Source organism: Porites lutea, chromosome 1 (assembly GCF_958299795.1).
Source record: "Porites lutea chromosome 1, jaPorLute2.1, whole genome shotgun sequence".
NCBI classification, from domain to species: domain Eukaryota; kingdom Metazoa; phylum Cnidaria; class Anthozoa; order Scleractinia; family Poritidae; genus Porites; species Porites lutea.
In genome coordinates this window covers 21,209,007-21,231,330 of record NC_133201.1, presented here as the reverse complement: position 1 = coordinate 21,231,330, position 22,324 = coordinate 21,209,007, and the positions used below count along the sequence as shown (strand labels likewise).

Here is a 22,324-nt window from a genome sequence, read left to right as displayed (position 1 = left end):
TGACAAAGGACCAAACCGTGGAAAAGATGATCATGACCATGGGAACAGGCTAAATCCTGAAAACGGTGACCACGCTAGTGAAAACAGACCAAACCCTGGAGACAGTGTTCATGCATGTCAAAACAGGCCACACCCTAAAAACGGTGATCATACATGTGAGAACAGGCCACAACCTGACAACAGTGATAATGCGTGTGAAAACAGGCAACACCCTGAAAACGGTGATCATGCGTACAATCACGGGTTTAATCCCAATAACCAACCAAACCCTCTCTCATCATCGGTAGGGCCGTGTTTAAACCCAGACATTCTGGAAGAAGTTATGCAATAAACATTATGAATGCATCCTTATACGCACCCTTCATTGAGAGCTGTCTCGACACTTTTTAAAATAATGTAGACTGAGAGCCACTACCCCAGGTGTACATCCCAGAACTAAATGACTTCACAGATATTCGCCGAGTGAATGTGCCCAAAATTATGTGTTTGAAAGGAAAAAATAGCAGTGCTGTTATTAGGTTATGAGAGATAATTAACTCTGTTCAGTGGGTCAGCACGTGGCTAAGTTTCATCGCGGCATGGTATGGATGGTTCTTTATTACACATATCTACTAGAAACAAAAAAGCCACGATTAAAGTCATTTGAGGTTACAACTCGTCCGTTCATATTTTATCACTGTTTCTGTTTTCCTATCTAACAATATTATCATATTATACGCTATTTCTCTTTTTTCGCTAACCATCTTGTGTTGTATGGGGGGAAATGTGATGCTGTGAACAGGATATATTTCTGCCGTATGAAAGCCTTGAGTTGCATGGTTGAATGTATTTTATGATTGATTCCTAAGTGTCAGGGAATAAAAATGGTTATTGTTGCGTTCCTTACTTTGAAGATGGTGGTGATAATGGTGTTCTGGTTCCGTATGTACATAACTCACGTTAAATTAGCCCTACCCTTGCACCCTGAACTAATGTTCAACGAAAATTTCATAGCTACTCATATGGCTTTGTTTATGAAATACAAATTGTATCAGGCACGTTTTATTTGTTCGAGTAGTCAGGGAAAAACCCACACCAGTAGTCAGCCATTTCATCTCTAGAAACCTTTCCTGAATTTTCAATCTAACTATTCTGTCTTTTGCAGCTTTAGACATCGAACAGAAAATGTGCAATAATTCAATAGGAGTTAGAGCTACATAATATATTGCTCCTGTATTGGGACCTGTATTACACTCAAATCAGTGGAAACAAACGTCCGCTTCGGTTTCCCAAAGCTGATTACATCTCCTCATTTCAACTGTTTCATTGTAACACTAGCAATAATACTATCATTGATATTAATATTAGTATCAATAATAATAGCTAGTAATTTAATTGAAGATCTGGATTCGCTGCCATGACAGAGCCACAAGACTGATTTTGAAATAGCATGCATGTTGTTATTCGGAAATTGTTACATTTTTCATTACATCATGCATTAGAAAAATTATTACAATTTGTATTCAAAGATTATTACATTTTACAATCAAATTTTTAATACCATTTTGCGGCGATTCTTCCCGCATGAAACGGCTAGATCTAAAAATTGTGTTGACGACTAGATCTGAAATGTCTTCGAAAAGTCTATTCTAGGTCTGGCGGTTTTTTCCAAAGAAAAGTCTTGGAACGGTTAATATTTTGAGCTAAATGCAAGACATCTAGACATTTTGACAGCTAGACATTCTTAGCTCGAAACTAGACTTTCTCAACACTATTTTTTATGGAAGTGATTTCTCCCGATGAAAGGTCTTGGAATGTCCAAAATTGTCTAGAAACAAATGATGGCTACGGCACTAAATTTCGAGCAACTTTCAACTCAGTTTGCGCCACAAAGTTTAGGACAACCTTCAACTACAATCAGCCCATCACTTCAGTAATAAAGCAATGGAAACCAAAAATATTGAAATGAGATAACATTAAGAAATACTACCACTACTAGGAGTATGTATGTGAAACACCTTGTGAAAAACGTGTGAAAAATGTCCTATTTTCACACTCTTTTCACACATTTTTCACACGTTTTTCACACACTTTTCACATGCATTTCACACACATATGTGACCCTCCACGGGAAAACGTACACTAACGACCTTCCATTAAACGGGCTAAAACGTTAGCTATCCGTTAGTCATCAGTTAGAAAAATTGATAAAAACCGTTAGTAGCGTTGGTAAATCCGTTAGCTGGTGACTCTTGCCCGTCAGAGCGTTAATCATATCCGTTAGTGGCGTTGGTTAATCCGTTAGCACCCGATCCTTGCCCGTTAGAGCGTTAGCCGTATCCGTTCCTTAGTCAATCCGTTAGTCTGATGATCTTTACTCGTTAGAAAACTTAGCGACAACTAACATTCGTTTCTGATAATGGAAACTCGAAAGACGCTCAAGAGAGCTTCTGAGAGTCCCGTTTTTGTGCTCTCTTGCACAAAAACATCCGGTGACAAAAGTCTCAGCTTTATTTGTTACAATGATATTTCTGGCAAGATGCACAGAGACAATTGAAACGGCAAAATACTCTGTCTTAAACGTTGAATTTTGATACAAAAGTGTTTATGATGCGCCATTTATAGATGAGTAATTCACAGGCAAGTGATTGTTATAAAAAATTATTGGCATGTGCCGCCGAGTGTGAATCTGTGGCGTCACGAGAAACAAAAATGTGATATCTCTGGTTCCACAAAGCACACAAAGTCGATTGAAAGGGCAAAATACCCTGTCTTCGACGCTCAATTTCGTTACAAAATTGTTCATGATGCGCCAATTATTGACGAGTAATTTTTTCACAAGCATAGTTCATAGACTGTTTATTTGGCATGTGCCGCTGAGTGTGAATTTGTGGCGTCACGACAAGCAATGTGATAACTCTGGTTCTACAAGGCGCACAAAGTCGATTGAAACGGCAAAATACTCTGTTTAAAACGCTGAATTTCGTCACGAAAGTGTTTATGATGCGCCATTTATTGATGAGTAATTGTTTATTTGGCATGTGTTGCCGAGCGTGAATTTGTGGCGTCACGAGAAAAAAGAATGTGGTATCCCTGGTTCTACAAGGCGCACCAAGTCGATTGAAACGGCAAATGAACAAATTTCTTGAATGGAGAATTATCAACCAAGCTGTTCGAATGGCTTCCTACCATATTCTCTTTAACGCCCCCCACTGCATAATTCCATTCCTTAAGTTAACCCATAAAGCGGTTCGAATACTTTGATATGCTGGCTTCAGTTCATCAGGTTATCAAAGAAATTTGCATAAAGCATGTGAACATGAAGTGTCAATCAACCGGAGATAAATAGTTTTTTTTTGACAAGAAAATTTAGATAAACGTTGTGTGATCGATACACAGCCGCGTGCTGGAAAAAGTTATTTTGAAGAGAAAAAAATAGAGTTGGATTATGTGTGACTGGTGCCACTGATAATCATTGAAAGCGCTATTAAAAGTGTGAACGCATTTCAGCGAACACTTTCCCTGTGGGCCTCTGCTCGCAGGGTAGCGCTGGTTTCGTTCATATTTTTTTCCATCCTTGTTCCCAGGGTTGAGAGGACAAATAATTCGCCTTAGCATAGTCAATGACGGGAGACTTCAAAGGGGTATCTCTTTGTTATGGTTTATGCTTGATCGCGTGGGTTTGAGAGTGCAAACATTCAGCTGTGATCGAAAGCCTATAGTGAGAAGTACAACAACAAGCGAGATTTTCCGTAGATTTTTAGCATTTATAGAGTTTTAATTCAAGTTTTAAAAAGACCGATGTTTAGAAATGCCAGGCCGTAAGTCCCACTTCTTTGTACGTTTCCATGGCAACAATAACAATGTGACGCTTTCGTGAATACACTGGTTTACGAGCGCACTGATTCGAAAACAGTTTCAATGAAAAAAGCACTATGTCGGATGTTAATCACGGGGAAAGCGAAGCTTGCGATGAATCACTTGACGAACTCAAGAAATTTCTTCAAGACGGTTGCGGATGTGCTCTCGGTCCAAAGAACGGGCCATGTTGCCGACAGTTTCCAGAAGAAACAGTTCTGTTTAATGTGAACAACTGCCTCGAACTGTCAAGTTTAGAGCTAGATTTGGTTATTTTAACAAGCATTCAGGCGTTCACTCGAAGTGATTGTATTGGTGGCAAAAGAAGTCCTCGATGTACATTTTACTTCCAATCTAAACCAATCTGCAAGATGTTTTTGCACTTTTATGGAATAAGCTACTCGTGATTCCGACGCCTAAAAGAACACTACGAGCAGCACGGTATTTCTCCGCGTCAACATGAGAACACTAAACGACTCCCACAAAACACACTTCCCCAGTCAACCATCGTAGACGTTCACTCATTCCTGGCAAACTATGTGGAGGAAAACGCCATTGTTTTGCCGGGCAGGATACCTGGATTTAAAAATGACGAGGTGAAGGTGCTTTCGTCAAGTGAAACAAAGATAGGTGTTTGGCGAAAGTACGAGACAGCCTGTCGAGCTTCGGACAAACGAGCAGTTGGCTCCTCCAAATTTTTTCAAATGTGGGAACAATTTTATCCTGATGTAGTAATTTCAAAACCAATGACAGATTTATGTATAATTTGTCAGCAGAACGCCAACAAACTTCAACGTGCGGCCAATCTTCCGGAAAGTGAAAAAGCAGAAATACTAAAGGACAATCAGGATCACATCAACTCTGCTCAACGTGAAAGAGAATTTTACAAGAACTCTTGCACAAACTCTCAGAAAACATTAGACAACATCGGAGGCTATGTAATATTGAATCGCACAAACCGGAACGTTTGTTCACTCAAGGGGACAATACACTACTCTTTTGACTTTGCTCAGCAAGTACATATCCCTAGCAATCCTATGCAACCGGGCCCTATTTACTTCAAGACTCCCCGAAAATGCGGAATATTTGGAGTTATGTGCGAGGCAATTCCACAGCAAGTCAACTTTTTGATTGACGAGGCTGCTACGACTGGAAAAGGGGCAAATGCGACCATCAGCTACACCCATTATTATTTTCAGCATCACGGACTCGGGGAGACCGACGCATGTCTCAACGCTGACAACTGCTCTGGCCCGAATAAAAACACTTTTTTTCTATGGTACCTGGCCTGGAGAATTATGATGAACCTCCATAACACAATCCTGTACTCGTTCCTTATTGCTGGCCACACGAAATTTGGGCTTAACTGCAGAATACCCTGCCACCCCAAAACACATCTAGAATCCGTGGCTATGCGGCTACGGAGCTACACCGCTAGGATGCTAAGTGGCTAAGTGGCTACGTGGCTACGGAGCTACACAGCTAAGCAGCTTAGTGGCCTGGCGACGGCTTGGCGACCTGGGCACTACATGAATATATCTCGTTCTTTAATCCATGACACGAAACAAGTGCGCTACACATGAATATATCTCGTTCTTTAATCCATGACCCGAAACAAGCGCGCTACACATGAATATATCTCGTTCTTTAATCCATGACCAGAAACAAGCGCGCTAAACACGAATATATCTCGTTCTTTAAACCATGACCCGAAACAAGTGCCCTGGTTTCGGCTCATGGCTGCAAGATACAACTTATCACACACAATGCCCTCGATCAAAAGATCACATTATTTGGCCGCCTAAGCAACCAATAACTGCATGATATTTTCAATTCAACCAAAAAACTTTACTGGACATGATACATTTTCTTACGGTATATCCAAAACTCCTTTATTTAAATTTCAAACTCTTTCTGCAGATAAACAGTTCTTGCAACACAGGGCATCATACAGCAAAACTGTGTCATATAATGTACAATACTTTCAATTAACACAACTCAAAGTTAAACGTGTTCATATTTGCTCTTACACTGCTTGAACCGATTCGATAAGATTCTGACATATTTTCAGGAATTGCATTCTTCTGATTATTCAAATTTGTAAATTTTCTTGATGTCGTTTAAAAACACCTTCCACAAATCTTCTCCACTGTGGATATATCGCCATTTGAACTCAGCTAGGTATGATGAGTAGTGTTCTTTTTTACGACCGTGCGTCGGAAGCTTCGCTTTCATTTGCCGCCAATGCCCTTCTATCTTGTTTGTATGGAAACCCTCCTTGTTAACGAACTCCACGGAGTGGTTTACTGTCTTATGGATGTACCCATGTTTTGAAAGATTTACGTACCCCTTCCAGCAATCGGACACAATTGTTGTTCCTGGTTCAATCCATTCTTTGATTAGATTTAGCAAAGTTTCCTCCGTCCTGTCTTCTACGGTCACAATAAAACATTTTCATGAATCTTCCTTGATGCCGCCAAAAACCCACTGACCCTCCACTACATGTCCACGATGGTACTTTCTCTCTCCAATTTTGCTTTCATCAATCTGAACCAGTTTCCCTGGACCGCCAATTTTCTCCCATCGAACAATGCCACCTCACATACTTCACGACAAAACATGTCCCAGTCAACCACTGTGTGCGAGCCAAGTCCAAGCTGTTGTTTAATTTGCCACTGGTTTAAGTCCTGGCACCACCAGTACGTAAATTTCAACACCTTTTCAATTGTCATGTTCGAATTTTCAAACCAACTTCCTTCTCTGATGCTCCTCTCACATCTATGCCGCTTACCATTAATCTGCCTGCTACATTCCCAGATGTAGCCATCGGATCGGTCTCCCCGCCGAACCCAATTCATTTCCGATCCACACATAGTGCAATTTCTACTCGACGCAATCAGCCCTTCTTCTCTTAGCCATGACAGCGTGAACTCTCTGTCCCACAGGTAATCTCTTAGCAAATTTTCATATGATGTGAAGTTCTCTTGCTTCTCATTTCTTTGATAGCTTGCTTGAGTGCTGCCGCACTGAGTGCTTTGATCTTTTAAATCAGCTTTCGAACACCCAGTTTGCACTCCACGTCTTACGACGTACAACAGTATACATTTTCCAGAACAGCATAAACGACTGCAGAGCAAACAACTAATTATCTTAACATTGACCAGCATGTATTAGCCCTCACTGAGCGCCATTGAAATAACTCAAACAAAGAAACTATATAAACGCTAATTTCTTTAATTTTCCCACCTCCTTTGAAGTGTTCACAGTCTTTGTTCCTGGCACATATTACACCAAACTACAAACAATACCTTCAAATCTCTCTAAGTTTTACACAACGCAGTTCCGCAATTCAACAATTAACATCTTACATTATTATAAAAAAACTATTCCCACAGAACAGCATAACCATATATTTCGCTTTTAAGAACGCATTTGTTGGTTTTTTTTAAAATCACAATTCGGACGCAGGCGACACATGAATGAAATTTATCAAAACAACTACAAACTAATCAAACAGTAGTAACTGCAACTAAAGCATTCACCGATTACTTCACACCCTTTGTTTAATCTCCTTACAATAACTTAATAGTCCCTTTGGGGATTCCTTTAGCTGCAGAATCGCTAAACTCAATGTAGAGCGCATCATTTGAGACAAACGCATCATTCCAGAATGTCTACCCTGCGCCTTACGAAGCTTCGAAAACAACCAAACAGTACTTGGGCCCAACTTCAAAAACGCCTAATCGCACTTCCTGATCCATTTGAAACACTTTTCCCTGCCGAAGTCTGGAGCTTTATTCTCAACAAGTCGCACTCTATTAGCACAAATCCTGGCTATGTTTCTTCCACTCTGATTACTACCACTGCGTTCATGGCTGGAACTGCAACTACACTGAAAACTGCAACACAAGAAATGCCACTCAACATCTATTCAATCTTCGTTGGCCCTCCAACAACTGGAAAATCACAAGCAATCAAGGAATGCGCTATATCACCCATGGCCAGTGTAACGCCAGAAGCAGATTCTGCAAGCCCTGTAATCCAGAAATGTAACTCGTCGGGACTGATAAAAACAGTCGCAGACAACAACAGAGGGTTCCTTTTGTCAGCCGAGATTTACGAGGTCCTGTTCAAATTGCTAAAGTCTGACGAAGAAAATGCCACTGGCGATGTACAAGCGCTATGTCAACTGTTCTCTGGAGAAGAGGCCTCCTACCGGTATGCCACTGAAAAAACGCGGGAAATAGCAGCAAACACGCCTTTCTGCATCTTAGGGGCAACACAGATTCCATTTGCCGCCCGTCTAGTCGCCCTATTAGATCAAGGACACGGTCTTTTAGACCGATTTTTAATTACATTCCCAAAGTGCTTGCGACCGACACCAACACAAAGCCAGGCAATCAAAGCCTTAAAAGAGAGCGGCCTTTCCAGTGTCGAAGACATATTCGTGGAGATTGCTCGCCTGCATCTTTCACGTTCCACTTACACTCTAGACCAAGGGGCCACAGAAACTGTGAACACTATAAACGAACAATTTATAGCCGAGGTAAATGAAGCCATCTTGGAAGGCACAAGTCCGCCCAAGACGAAAAAGATCGACATCATCCTCCGTGTTGCAGCAGCGCTCCATATCTTTAACCACGTCACTGCGGAGCTGCTTCAAGGCAGGCAGCCCACACAGCCAGCAGACGAAATCGAAAAGTCAACACTTCTCTGCGCCATCAAATACGTAAATTGGGCTGAATCGCAGAAAGAAATTTTTGTTGAGGTAAGCGATATGAAATCTTTCTGCCTTAAAATCCCACGATTACTTTCCAAACTATATACCTCAGATAACCCTTTTTATCTAGTTCAGGGGGTAGAGGAAGGGAAAGGAAAGGAGTTTCTTAACAAATTATCAACACAGAACAGGGTAGGAATGAATGACTGGAGAAACGAGATTAGTCTCATTTTCTCAATGGCGATATAGCGGACGACGATAGGTCTTCCGATTAACATAATACAAAACAATAAATATTTCACCTTCCCTAAAAGACATTTCACAAGGAATATTTCGAAAGCAAAACGAATCAGTCAGAAACTATTACATATTCATGTGTAGCGCGCTTGTTTCGGGTCATGAATAAAGAACGAGATATATTCGTGTTCAGCGCGCTTGTTTCACGTACAATCGATTCAGTGAAGTGTAATGACAAGTGAATCGATTCTTAAAGTTTTTATTACATATTCCTAAACATATTTTTTTCCAGTTCCTGAATGACCTCATGTCGCCCACGATGGATGAAACAAAAGGTCAGCCAACCTTGATGTCCATTCAAACCGCGTGTCTTCATTTTGGTGGTCCACTTCTCACCTGCAGGGCCTTCAAACAGTGCCGCCCACGTCCTCTGCGAGGAATCGCAAATTCTGAGTTCACGGAAGCAGTCAACGCCCTTGAGCAAGCAGGCCTAGGAAAGGTTCGTTCCATCCAAGTACTACTTGCACCACATCCAGTTCAAGTGTTCATCAAGCAAAAACCTGAGAATGTCAACTGGCCCTCAGATTTATGCAGCCAAAACGACTATAGATCCAAGTACAATCAAAACGCCAACAAATGTATCTCTACCGCTATCAAGCGGGCATTGATCCATGCGAACTTCATTCCACAAGAAATGTTCCCAGATGTTTAGATATGTAACACTTGCAATGAACAGTACAGGAGCACAATATTCGTGTAAAGAACATTTGATGCGTATTAGCATATAGTTATTTCACAGTTTCAAGATTTCTGTCAATTCACCATTTTCAATACATTTTTAAACAGCTACATTTATGATCTCATTTCATAACGAATACAATTTTCATGTAAATTTTTGTAATTTAAAGTAAACTTAGTCATTTTCATTGCGATTAATAATGTAAATAAACATTAGCAGTATCAAAAACTATGAAATTGTCTCAAAGCCTTACAAATACCACATTGGCCTCGTACTCTCTTAGCCCCGTAGCAACTTTTTATCCTCCTAGCCAGGTACACAATTACCCTTTTAAGTCCGTAGCCAAGTAGCTCCGTAGCCACGTAGCTACGAAGCCACTTAGCCACGTAGCCATGTAGCTACGTAGCCACTTAGCCATGTAGCTACGTAGCCATGTAGCTCCGTAGCTCCGTAGCTCTGTAGCCACGTGGTCACGTAGCAACATAGCCATGTAGCTACGTAGCTTTGTAGCTCCGTAGCTCCGTAGCCACGTACCCAAGTAGCTACGTAGCTTTGTAGCTCCGTAGCTCCGTAGCCACGTAGCCAAGTAGCTACGTAGCTCCATAGCCACGTAGCCAAGTAGCTCCGCAGCTACGTAGCTCCGTAGCCACTTGGCCACGTAGCCATGTAGCTACATAGCTTTGTAGCTCCGTAGCTCCGTAGCCACATAGCCAAGTAGCTCCGTAGCTCCGTAGCTCCGTAGCCACGTAGCAATGTAGCCATGTAGATACGTAGCTTTGTAGCTCCGTAGCCACGCAGCCAAGTAGCTATGTAGCTTTGTAGCTCTGTAGCTCCGTAGCCACGTAGCCAAGTAGCTCCGTAGCTCCGTAGCTACGTAGCTATGTACCTTCGTAGCTCCGTAGCCACATAGCTACGTAGCCACCTAGCCATGTAGCCACGTAGCCATGTACCGACTTAGCATCCTCGCCCTGTGTAACTCGTCAGCTTTGTGGCCAAGTAGCCACTATTTTCAGAGGTGCAACTTTCTAGTGGCAGGGTATTCTGCAGTTGCTCTGAAATTTGGACCAGATCGTTGCTTTGGGATGATTGAAAAATCATACAAACTCACCTACCTATCGTCTATTTACGAGCTGGCAAGCCTTGTTGAAAAGTCAAGCACTACTGGGAACAACAAAGCCCAGATCATGGGAACTCACGATGGAAGAGTCATCGTTCCAGTGTACGACTGGGCGTCCTTTTTGGAACCATACTTTAAGAAAATCCCAAATATCAAGAAGTATCACCATTTCAGATTTTCAGAGGCCAGTCCAGGAATGGTTTTCTGCAAAGAGTTAGTCACAAGTCCCGAGCAACCGTTTATGTTGTTGAAAGATCAAGCGAATCTCCCTCCTTCTTCTGTTCTTCCACCTACGATCAGGCCCGATGGTCTCTCACAACAGCGTAAGAACTACCTGTTCCGGGAGATACGCCAATTTTGTAAACCTGGTACAGAGGACTTAGTGGCTCCCGCACCTTGAACCGTTGGAGCTGTTGCTTTATTTGCTTAATCGTGATCAGTTATTGTTAGGTATCAAAAATTGTTCATGTAAAAAATTAAAAAAGTGTAGCCAGTAGAGTTTAAGATATCTTTATGCGCTAGCTGTAGCAGTTAACCGATTAAAATCCAATATTGTAATTTGATTATATATGTTCAACGTCTGGATGTATTTATAGCAAACTTAAAGACAACAAACGCGAACCGCGAACCGGATCCAAGTTTCTTTTTACCCCTACTTCAAGGTGACGGAACCAGTGTTTTTGTTTCGGGTATGCGAACGGCTTGATTTTTTTCAGGAATGAATGGATTTGTTCAGATAGGCTTTCCATAATTCGGCAATCAAACTGACGAAATCAAACACCGAACTTTGTTTGATAAATCGAACCAAATCGAACTCAATCCATTGAATTGAATTGCATGAGTACGGTCAAACCTCTATTAAGCGGCCCTCTATGAAGTGGTTTACAACAACGGCGACTACCTTTCAATCAACATTAGAACTATAAGCGTGGACTTCCTTGAACATGCAATTACTTGATGTTTTTGTAATATTTTGTGTTACTGTTGTTGTGAACTGATACAATATACTGTATAGATGCTACAGTTCTTTTTTAACGTATTTATTACATTTTGGGAAACCTCTGTTAAGTGGTCAACCTCTATTAAGCGGTCAGTTGGCTCATTCCCGAGGGCGACCACTTAATAGAGGTTTGACTGTACACGTGACCGGTCTTCCGTTAAACAGGCTAAAACGTTAGCTATCCGTTAGTCATCCGTTAGAAAAATTGATGAAAACCGTTAGTAGCGTTCCATTTTCGAGTTTGCATTTTGCTTGGAACAATGTTCTAGGGTTAAAGATTCTCGCCTGAATAATAGGAAACTTACCATCCAATACAATTCATTTTCTCAAACAAAAGAAATGAGTTGCATGTTCCACAGCCAATGAATTACATGGGATTGTAGTTCATCAAAAACAAAAGAAAAGCAGTAGCCAATGAGTAGTTGAGTTTTTCGATCCTTGTTTGACTTTACAAAATGCTTGGGCTGTCGAAGCTTTTTTCGATTAACGGGTAGTTGCCGGCGAGATTGGGGGCATTTTCCTTTCTACCTCGTTTTCAGGCCAGAAGCTTGCCTCATTTTCAAGTGACATGATTGTGCTATCACTCTCCTTGTAAAAATATCATACTTTCGTGGCGCACTGGTTATGTATTTAAGTTGCAAATCCTCGCTTCCCAGTTCGATTCCTAGCTGTGGTGCCGGTGCTAGCGGCGCTTCTAGTTTTTTTTTCTTTTTTCTAGATTAGTAAAGTGCATTTGAGCCATCTTTTCCCCTTGTTCTTGTTTGGAAGTAAAATACTCTAAATCCTCTATCAAGCGCTACAGACCCGGCAGCAAAAAGCCGCAAAAGTATTAAATTTGCATAAAAGACTCTCGCAAAACAAATTGCCCTGCTTCGCCGGACGCACTATACCCTTGTCAGAGCATTAGACTACAATAGCATTAGTTACAGTTTTTAAAAGAAACTATAACTAAACAATCTGTTAATAAACCATCCGTTTTGAAAGAGAATATTGTAATGCTATTTTGAGAAGTGGTATAAACATATGTCATTCCCGACCCCCTTCCCTTCCTTGAATTTCAAACGCACTTCCTAATTATTTATTACTTCTACAAGTAGTTCTAAAGAAATGACGGTCGTTCGGAAATTCGTCGACTTTGGGTCGTCACGCAACGCTTCCGCTGCTCTTCATTCCCGGTGGATCAAATTTCAACAAAAATTTGCATAAAGTTGTTTAGTTCGAATGTCAGTGAGCGAGAGTCGACTAATATTATTTTAATTTTCCACCAAACTCAAAGGTCCACTGATGCATTTTTGGAATAAGATAACTAAGATGGATTGAGATAACCTGCCAGACATTCGCTGTAGTTGGTTAGCGGATTCTCAACGAGAGACGCTTTTGACTGTCGGCCGCAGTTGTTTATTGATGGTGGTCTGGTGTCGCTTTTTTGCTCGATTACGACTCCGTTTTTCGGATTGTTTCGTTAGGGACAATTGCCAATGTCACGTAGAAAACAAAGAGGAATGGAAAGTGAATTGTCAGAATCGTAACTGTCGCAAACTATTTTGCTTTTTCTGAGTATTTTTGTCGATGTTTTGGGAGAATTGAGTCATGTCTGTCATGTCTTGTCGATTCTACCCCTTGGAAGTCCTGATTGAATGTTATTATCAGTTTTAGCCATTGCAAAACCACGCTTTCTTTCTTTGATCGACCGTTTAACTAAAGACTTTGCTAAAAGGCAAGAGATAATACGTGACCGATTCGATTCATTTCATTCTGATTCAATTTCCGCAGTTCATGTGTTATTTCATTGTTATACATCATTCACAACTTATGATCCGTTTATTTTATAGAATTAAGACTTTAGTGGTGATCAGTCACTAGAACTTTAGTATAAACCGTTAGAACGTTAACGTAAACCGTTGGAGCGTTAGAGCGGACCGTTGTGGACCGTTAGGACAACCCGTTAGAGCGTTAAGACAAACCATTAGAAGGCCAGGGCCGAGCGTTAGAACGTTAGTACAAAGCGTTAGAATGACTTCAGAGCCGTTAGCAATCCGCTAAGTATCCGTTAGTTTTCTAACGTTTAACGGAAGGTCGTTAGTGTACGTTTTCCCGTGGAGGGTCACATATTTCACGTGCATGTGAAATTTTGCATAGTGAAATATATGTGAAAAGGGTGTGAAGCGACGTCATCCCTTTCACACATATTTTCACATACACTTCACATGGGGTTTCACACAGGCTTTCACATGTAAATCCTCATTTAAATTCACACATATTCTCATACACTTCACATGGGGTTTCACACGGGCTTTCACATGTTCTTAATCCTCAATGAATGGCAAAACATCTAGAATTTCACATGCTACTAATTCACACATTATTTTCACATACACTTCACACAGGGTTTCACGTGAGCTTTCACATGTAAATCCTCAGAGATCGGAGATCATGAATGGCAATAGAATTTTACTACCCTGCAGAGGTTTGTTTACACGTAAACAAACCAACTACGCGACAGACAAACCACCCAAATGACTTCCTAAACGCTAAAAGCCATGCAAGAGAGAAAACTCTGCTTGCAGGGTAGAATTTCCCATACCACTTCACACAAATTGGGCACGTTTCACAAGCAAATATTCAGTAAATCGACTAGCTTATGAAGATCAATTTACACACAAATTTACATTTGCACTTTCCGCTTGCAATAAATTTGTCTGAAGTACTGTCAACTGCATGCATGGTTGTGTTTTCATATAGTCACAAACAACTTCAGGTTTATAGCCTGATCTGTTGGTTTATTTATAATTTTACGGTATTTTCAGAAGAACTTGATTTATATAAAACTGGCAAAAAGTGAAAAGCAAACTGGATAGAACTGATTGGTATGGCAAGCCAAACATGACAAAAGTGGTATGAGTTTTAAATCATCTATCGAGTTTCAGTAATCTGTGTATGAGGTTGGGAAATCACTATACGAGAATTAGAAATCATAATTCGAGAATGAAAAGGCACTATACGAGAATGAGAAATCACCATTCGAGAATGTAATCGATTTGTGAGATCTGGAAATTACTATACGAGAATGAGAAATCACCATTCGAAAAAGAGCGATGCAGCAACATGAAAGCCAAACATGACAAAAGTGGTATGAGTTCCAACCAACCTTTCGAGCTTCTGTAATCAATGTGTGAGAATTTTAATCACCGTTCGAGATTATCGATTAGGTTTTCTCGAGCCAGCGAGTGAGTAAGCACCATTCGGCGGTTCACGTTCTGCGTTGGGTAGGTACTTCATATCGGTACACTATAAGAATCTATATCCTGATACACTACAGCAGTCATAAATGAAGTACCTACCCTGCATTGGTCAAACAAAATGGCCGAGCAGAATTCGAGACAAACGACTGACATTGTTCGCCAGCTTATCACCAGCGTAAAACAGCTGTCCGATCAAATGGCATCCAGAAGTCAGCCACGATCTGTTAATAACGAAATATCACAGGTTTTTGGTAGGTCCAGGGCAACAAATGCTGTGCCAAGCTCAACTATATCAACTTCCAGTGGGATTGGCGTTGGCGGGAATTCCTCGTGCGCCTCGCAAGCAGGTGGTTTGTCGCACTTCAGAAGGTTGTCAAACCAGAGAAGAATTGGCAGCAATGTAAATAAAAGAACAAAGAAGGCTAGATTGCCAGACAGCAGCCCGTTTCTATGTGACCTGGTTTTGCTGAACGGTCCAACAACAAACGTGGTCCCCAGGCAGGGAGCCAGAGTTACCCTTATGGAGCATGGCCACGTGCTCTCTGCCTGTCGGTTTACCAAGGCAATGACCGAGATAGATGTGGAACTTGTCATAGTTTGTCACGCAACTCAATGTACTTGCGCATGCGCGCACATGTCATGTCCTTCGGCATGCTTGATTCATAAATAAAAATCTTCCAACGTTGCTGATGCGAACTACAACATGGTGTCAGAAGTGGGATAACAACCCCGAAACCAGTTAGTTTGTTGTCTCCGTCCACGGCCTATCCAGCATTTGTACCCGTTCGTCGCTACACCCGTTCGATACAAAACACTACGTGGCAAGCAAGCATTAATATGGCAGAGCTCGCCGGACTACCCATCCCACGAATGGATTGGTCCTCAACCGACGCGCCACAAGCCTTTAAGAAATTCAAAAGCCTCTGTCAGCTTTATTTCACTGGTCCGCTAAAAGGAAAAAGCGAGGAAGAGCAAGTCAGCTACCTCTTAATATGGTCAGGCGAAGAAGGAATCGAGCTAGTTTCCACGTGGTCGCTAACAGCCGATGAAAAGAAACAGCTCAGCACATACTGGGAAAAGTTCGAGGATTTCGTGGCGCCGAGAAGCAACTTTAGGCTTGCACGCTACAAACTCCGCACCCTGAAGCACGAAACTGGTGAATCAGTCGATTCATTCCTCAAGAAAGTACGAATTTTAGTAAACGAGCGCAAGTACACGAACCCCGACGAACACATCATCGACGCTCTCATCTTCGGATCGAACAACCCGCGCGTTCAATCAAAACTCCTCGAGTACGATGCCACTCTGACACTTAACAAAGCCGTGGGCATCGCCAGAACCCAGGAAGCCACGAGTACTCAATTACAGGACATCAGAGGCGGCCAAATCACCACAGTCGATGCTCTGAGACAACAACATGGCCGAAACACACGATACAGGGCACCCAACATGAGTACACCACCAGCACAGGGTACCCAAGGTGAAAAGTGTGGAAATTGTGGCACCTTCCACAATCCACCCCGTAGATCGTGCCCAGCATATGGAACAAAATGTGATGCCTGCGGCAAGCTTGGCCATTGGAGATCTGTTTGTCGTTCCCGCCCAAGGGCCAAAACCAGTTATGAGACATCCAGGGGTAAACAGCACAGGCCACAACAAGGTGTACATGCCATAGACACCACTGAGCCCAACACCGACTATCCAACAGTACAGAATATCGATGTTCCACACACGCTAGATACCCCGCAACTGTATTTTCACTCCCTGCATATCGACAGTGTTGTCGAAGGGGACACTCAGGCCTTATTACAGCTAGAAGTGAACGCAGGTCAGCGCACCATGCCCCTACTGTGCAAAATCGATACAGGAGCCGAAGGCAATGTCATCCCTGTCGACACGTACAAACAGCTGTATCCGCAGTCAGCATACAGCCCAGATGGTGCACCTCTCGGTTTGTGTCCTTCTAACACAACAATTACTGCCTTCGGTGGCCACACTATACAGCACTATGGAACTTGCGAACTTAACTTATCACACAATGGCCACTCCAAGCCGTACCCTTTTCACGTGGTGAACACTACTGGGCCAACGATCCTCGGCCTCCCTACCTGCAGGGATATGAAACTCGTCACCCTCAACTACAGCCTCACCACTGCCACCTCGCCAGAGGCAACAAAGCCCACACAGAAACCCCCTGGCGATGCCGATGCAAAGAAAGAGCTACTCATCCAGTACAAAGACTGTTTTACGGGCGTTGGCTGTTTTCAAGGGGAGTTCCACATTACCTTGGACCCTACGGTTCCACCCGTCATCCACCCCCCACGGCGAGTACCCGAGGCACTGCGTGAACCACTAAAAAGGGAACTTGACGCCCTTGTCCAGCAGGGCATCATCACCAAAGTAGATGAACCCACTGACTGGGTTAATTCATTGGTATGCGTTACAAAGAGCAATGGCACACTTCGGCTGTGCCTAGACCCTAAGGACCTCAACCGCGCTATCAAGCGGCCACATCACCGCACCCCCACGCTCGACGAGGTCTTACCACGGTTAAGTGGGGCCAAATACTTCTCTATTGTTGACGCCCGCAGTGGTTACTGGAACATCCAACTCGACCACGAGAGCTCCTTGTGCACCACCTTCAACTCACCTCATGGGCGGTACAGGTTCCTGCGGCTCCCATTCGGCCTCATCTGTGCCCAGGACATCTTCCAGAAAAAAGTAGACGAGGCATTCGGCGATCTCCCACGCGTCACGGGTATCGCCGACGACATAGTTATCTATGGGCGTGACCAGAGTGAGCATGATGCAAACTTAAGAGCAGTTATGGAACGAGCACGCGAAACTGGCCTCCGCTTCAATCCAGACAAGTGTAAGATAAGGTGCACTGAGATACCCTTCTTTGGAAATATCATCAGTGACCGCGGCCTTCACCCAGACCCACAGAAGACGAAAGCAATCACCAACATGGACCCCTCAGCGAGCCCTGCTGACCTACAAACCTTTCTCGGCATGGTACAGTTCCTCAGTCGTTTTGTACCCAACCTAGCTTCCCTATCAGCTAACCTCTGGGATCTGACAAAGAAGAGCAGCGACTTCCAGTGGGGCCCAGAACACCAGTCAGCCGTCGACAAGATCAAAAAGGCAGTCACTTCCACCAGCTCACTCCAGTACTTCGACAGTACAAAGCCAGTCACCATCCAAGTTGATGCATCCATGCGTGGTCTTGGTGCGACTCTCTTTCAAGACAAAGGCCCTATTGAATACAGAAGCAAACTCCTCACTGCAACTGAAACCCGTTATTCAAACATTGAAAGAGAAATGCTTGCTATTGTACATGGCCTCGAGAAGTTTCACTACTATGCATATGGCCGACACGTCATTGTTGAGACAGACCACAAGCCGTTAGAGGCGATTTTCAGGAAACATCTCTCGTCCTCTCCGCCACGCATCGCAAGAATGCTGCTTAGGATTCAAAAGTATGATGCGGAAATAAAGTATGTGCCAGGAAAGAATGTTCCACTGGCTGACGCACTGTCTCGAATCAGCCCCCTCCCAGGTGACACAATTGAAGGGCTTGATGTCTCCGTCCATGAACTCCACCTCCACCTGAATGCCACCCCAACAAGGATCAATGAAATTAAAGAGGAAACAACTAAAGATGAACTTCTCCTCTCACTCCGTGCATTTATCACGCAAGGTTGGCCCGATACAAGATCGGAATGCCCAGCACACCTTCATGCATACTGGAATTATTGCGATGAACTAACCGTCGCAGATGGCATAATTCTGAAGGGAACACGTATCATTATCCCTAAACGCCTACAACCCGCCGTATTGCAGCAGCTGCACTACGCACACCAGGGCGCAGAAAGGTGCAAACTCCGTGCCAAGGGATCAGTGTTCTGGGCCAATATAAACCGGGACATTGAAGAAATGGTAAAAGGCTGTGCTCCATGCCAACATAACCAAAACATGAACGTGAAGGAGCCCCTCATGCCCCACGATGTTCCACAAAAACCTTGGCACACCCTTGGTTCTGACTTGTTCTTTTGGAACAACTCGCCCTATTTGCTAGTATCTGATTACTACAGCAAGTTTCCCCTAGTGAGGAAGTTGAACAATATCCGATCAGACACAACAATTGCCAACCTGAAATCCATATTTGAAGAGCATGGCATTCCAAGCAAACTCGTCACTGGCAATGACGTTCAGTTCACCTCCGCCATATTCCAGGAGTTTAGCAGTAGCTATGGATTTGTCCACACAACCACTAGCCCATATTTCCCACAGGCTAATGGTTTTATCGAGAGAACAGTGCAAACGGTAAAGAACCTTTTGCAAAAGTGCAAGGAATCTGGTGCAGATCCTCATCTCGCTATGCTATGCCTGCGAAGCACCCCTCTTGATCACAGCATTTCGTCGCCAGCAGAACTCTTAAATTCAAGAGTTTACCAAGCAAACCTTCCAACAATATCTAAACCAAGCCTCTCCCTGTCAGCAGACGGAGATACCAACTCCAAACTCCAAACAAGGCTGGAAAAGCAACAGTTGCAATACGACAAAACCTCCAAGCCTCTCCCCGCAGTACACCCTGGAGACCCCATGCGTGTCTTCAATCCCCACAGCCACAAGTGGGAACCAGGTGTTGTTAGACGCAACATGCAGACGCCTCGCTCGCATCTCGTCGACATGGCAAATGGCAGTGTCCGCCAGCGTAACCGCCGCCATATCCGCCCTACAGGGGAACCCATAACGTTGCAGAACAGCAGCGACGTTGAAGCTGCAGAGCCCCCACTAGCACCACCTCACCAAGTGCACTATCTAATGAAAGCACCCCTACAAGCGAACAGACCACACCAACATCCCTGGCACCTAGCCCGGCAACCACACCAGGTTCCTTGACCGGAAAAGCTACCGGTACACTGCGTCGTTCCACCAGGGTGATCAAACCCCCTGTCAAGTTGAACCTATAAACTGAACTCAAAACTGATTTCTTACCAAGTTATTGTTGCAGTTTAGGATCACGAACATTTACATGGACAGTGAACATTGCTTAATTTTCTTTTTTTTTTGTTTGATTTCGTTAGCTTCTATTGTGCGTATTTTGTTTTACAAGTTGTCCTCCTCCCTCCTTATTTGGAAAGAAGGGGGATGTCATAGTTTGTCACGCAACTCAATGTACTTGCGCATGCGCGCACATGTCATGTCCTTCGGCATGCTTGATTCATAAATAAAAATCTTGCAACGTTGCTGATGCGAACTACAACAGAACTTACAATCATTGAGGCCTTTGGAGATAAAATCCCCCGTCTTGTGGATGTGGAGATCTTGACGTCTGTCCACAGTAAACTTGTAAAGCCAACTCTGGCTCCCGGGCAGGAAGGCATCAATGGAGTCATTCTTCATCGACTTTTCAAGACCAAGCCGATTTACGTCAGACCGAGCCAGCAATTATTGCCCAGTTTCATGCAGGTGAGAACTCAAAATTCCTCAATAAATGTTGTATGGATATAAACAGCACCCTCTCCCCCCCACATACCCCGCCTCCATTCCCCTCTCCCACATTCAGATGTGAAAAATGAGTTTGCCTTATTAAAATTACTCTTTCACTTTGTTTAGGAAGATGAAGAGGTAGAAGATGAAGAGAAAGAGCAAGAACAATCAGGTACATGTAAAAATAGATTGACTTATTTTACTGTAGGTTTGGTGAGCAGATTTTGAGGCTGGTTGCCCTGGGCAAAAGGGTGAAAGTGTGTGGTGTGACCACAGCTATTGATCATTGTCTAGCATACTTTTAAGTCATTTACTGGTACTTATTTTATGGTAGGAAATCAATCAGCACAACATCGGCCAAGTCAGTCGTGCCCCACCCAGCTGCAGCAATCCCAACCAATTGAAAGCCATCTTTTGCAGCCAAATAATGATCAAGGTAACTCTTTCCATAAAATAGCCCAATTTCAATACCTTAAAATTCTGACTTGTCTCCAAGACTCAGTAAAGTGTAACAATTCAAAAGGAAATGAATATCATGTATTTCCACAAGCCTCATAGTCAAGTGAGAATTTTAATACATGTACATTGAAATAGGCCTATTTAAATTGCATCTTGTTTGCAATAAGAAAAATTAGAATTTGTTAATCTTTCTTCAAAGCACCTGTCTGTGGAAATTATATTTACTATCATTTACTATCATTCATGGATGATTCTTATTATTTCTTATTATAACAATAAAATATGTTATATATCAATATTTATTATTATCATCATTTATTGCATTTAACAAAGAGATGCACTTGCAGAGAAATTTTTGATTCTGGTAGTCATGTTATAACCAAATGTAAAGAAACCTTGAAAATATAGGCGATACACGAGATTTGAACCCATATCCACTGGTCAACCCAACAGTCCACCTATCTGTAGCTATTTACCTGCAAATATTCTTGAACTCCATCAAATGCTTATTTACTGAAATGTGATTCTAATATTTGTTTGTGTATGTTCTCAGATGCAGATGCACTGTTAGAAAAACCAGTGTTTTCCTCATCTGATCAAATGCCTGGGCCATCTGTCGTCGACCTTGCCACCAATGATGCTGAAGACACTCAAATAAAGAATGACGAACAAGTTGCAAGGTCATTACAGGAAGCATTCAACAGAGACTTTGACAGGGAAACCAGCCATTTGCTCGGATCTGTTGATTGTTCAACTATAGATGATGAGGCTGGCGTACTTAAAGTGCTAGAAGAGAAGGTGATAAGGGAAAAAGAGTCCTTGTTCCTTGTAGTAAGAAGAGGCGCACCATTAGAGAGAGTTCTTAACCTCTGGCGAAGAGAATCCCGCAAAATTTCTCCAGAACATGAACTTAGAATCAAGTTCCTTGGAGAGCAAGGAATTGATTCCGGTGCATTGACTAAGGAATTCCTCACCTTGACAATTGCAGATATTGGAAAAAAGTTCTTTCCCAATGGCATCCCAGTACACTCCACAAATGATGTCCAAAATGGAAATTTTAAAGCATGTGGAGAAATAGCAGCAACAAGCTTAGCCCAAGGCGGGCCACCACCACGCTTTTTAGCAGAATGTGTCTATAATACTTTGGTTCTGGAAAGTGACATTGACTTCACAAGTGTCAGTCCTGAACAACACCTGACTTCAACTGAACAAGAACTACTGCACCACATACAAAGCAATGTCATGGATTATCAAGATACCATTATTGAACATGGGTACACAGGGGTGATCGATAAAGAACACTTGCACTCCATAACTGCCTCAATTAATGTCAGTATGCTGAGCAGGAGGACCCTTTGCCTCAAGGAGTTCAAAAAGGGGTTGCAACTTTATGGGTTGTCAGGTCTTATTTCCAGATATTCACAAGTTACTTGAGGTCTGTTTGTTATGGGACAGCAGCAGAAAGTGGATGCTAACT

The 22,324-nt window shown here is 42.8% G+C and overlaps 1 pseudogene; it reads left to right on the top strand.

The window, feature by feature from the left end:
- The first annotated feature begins 3,914 nt into the window (after positions 1 to 3,914).
- Positions 3,915 to 11,050, top strand: LOC140936246 (uncharacterized; annotated as a pseudogene).
- The last annotated feature ends 11,274 nt before the right edge of the window (positions 11,051 to 22,324 follow it).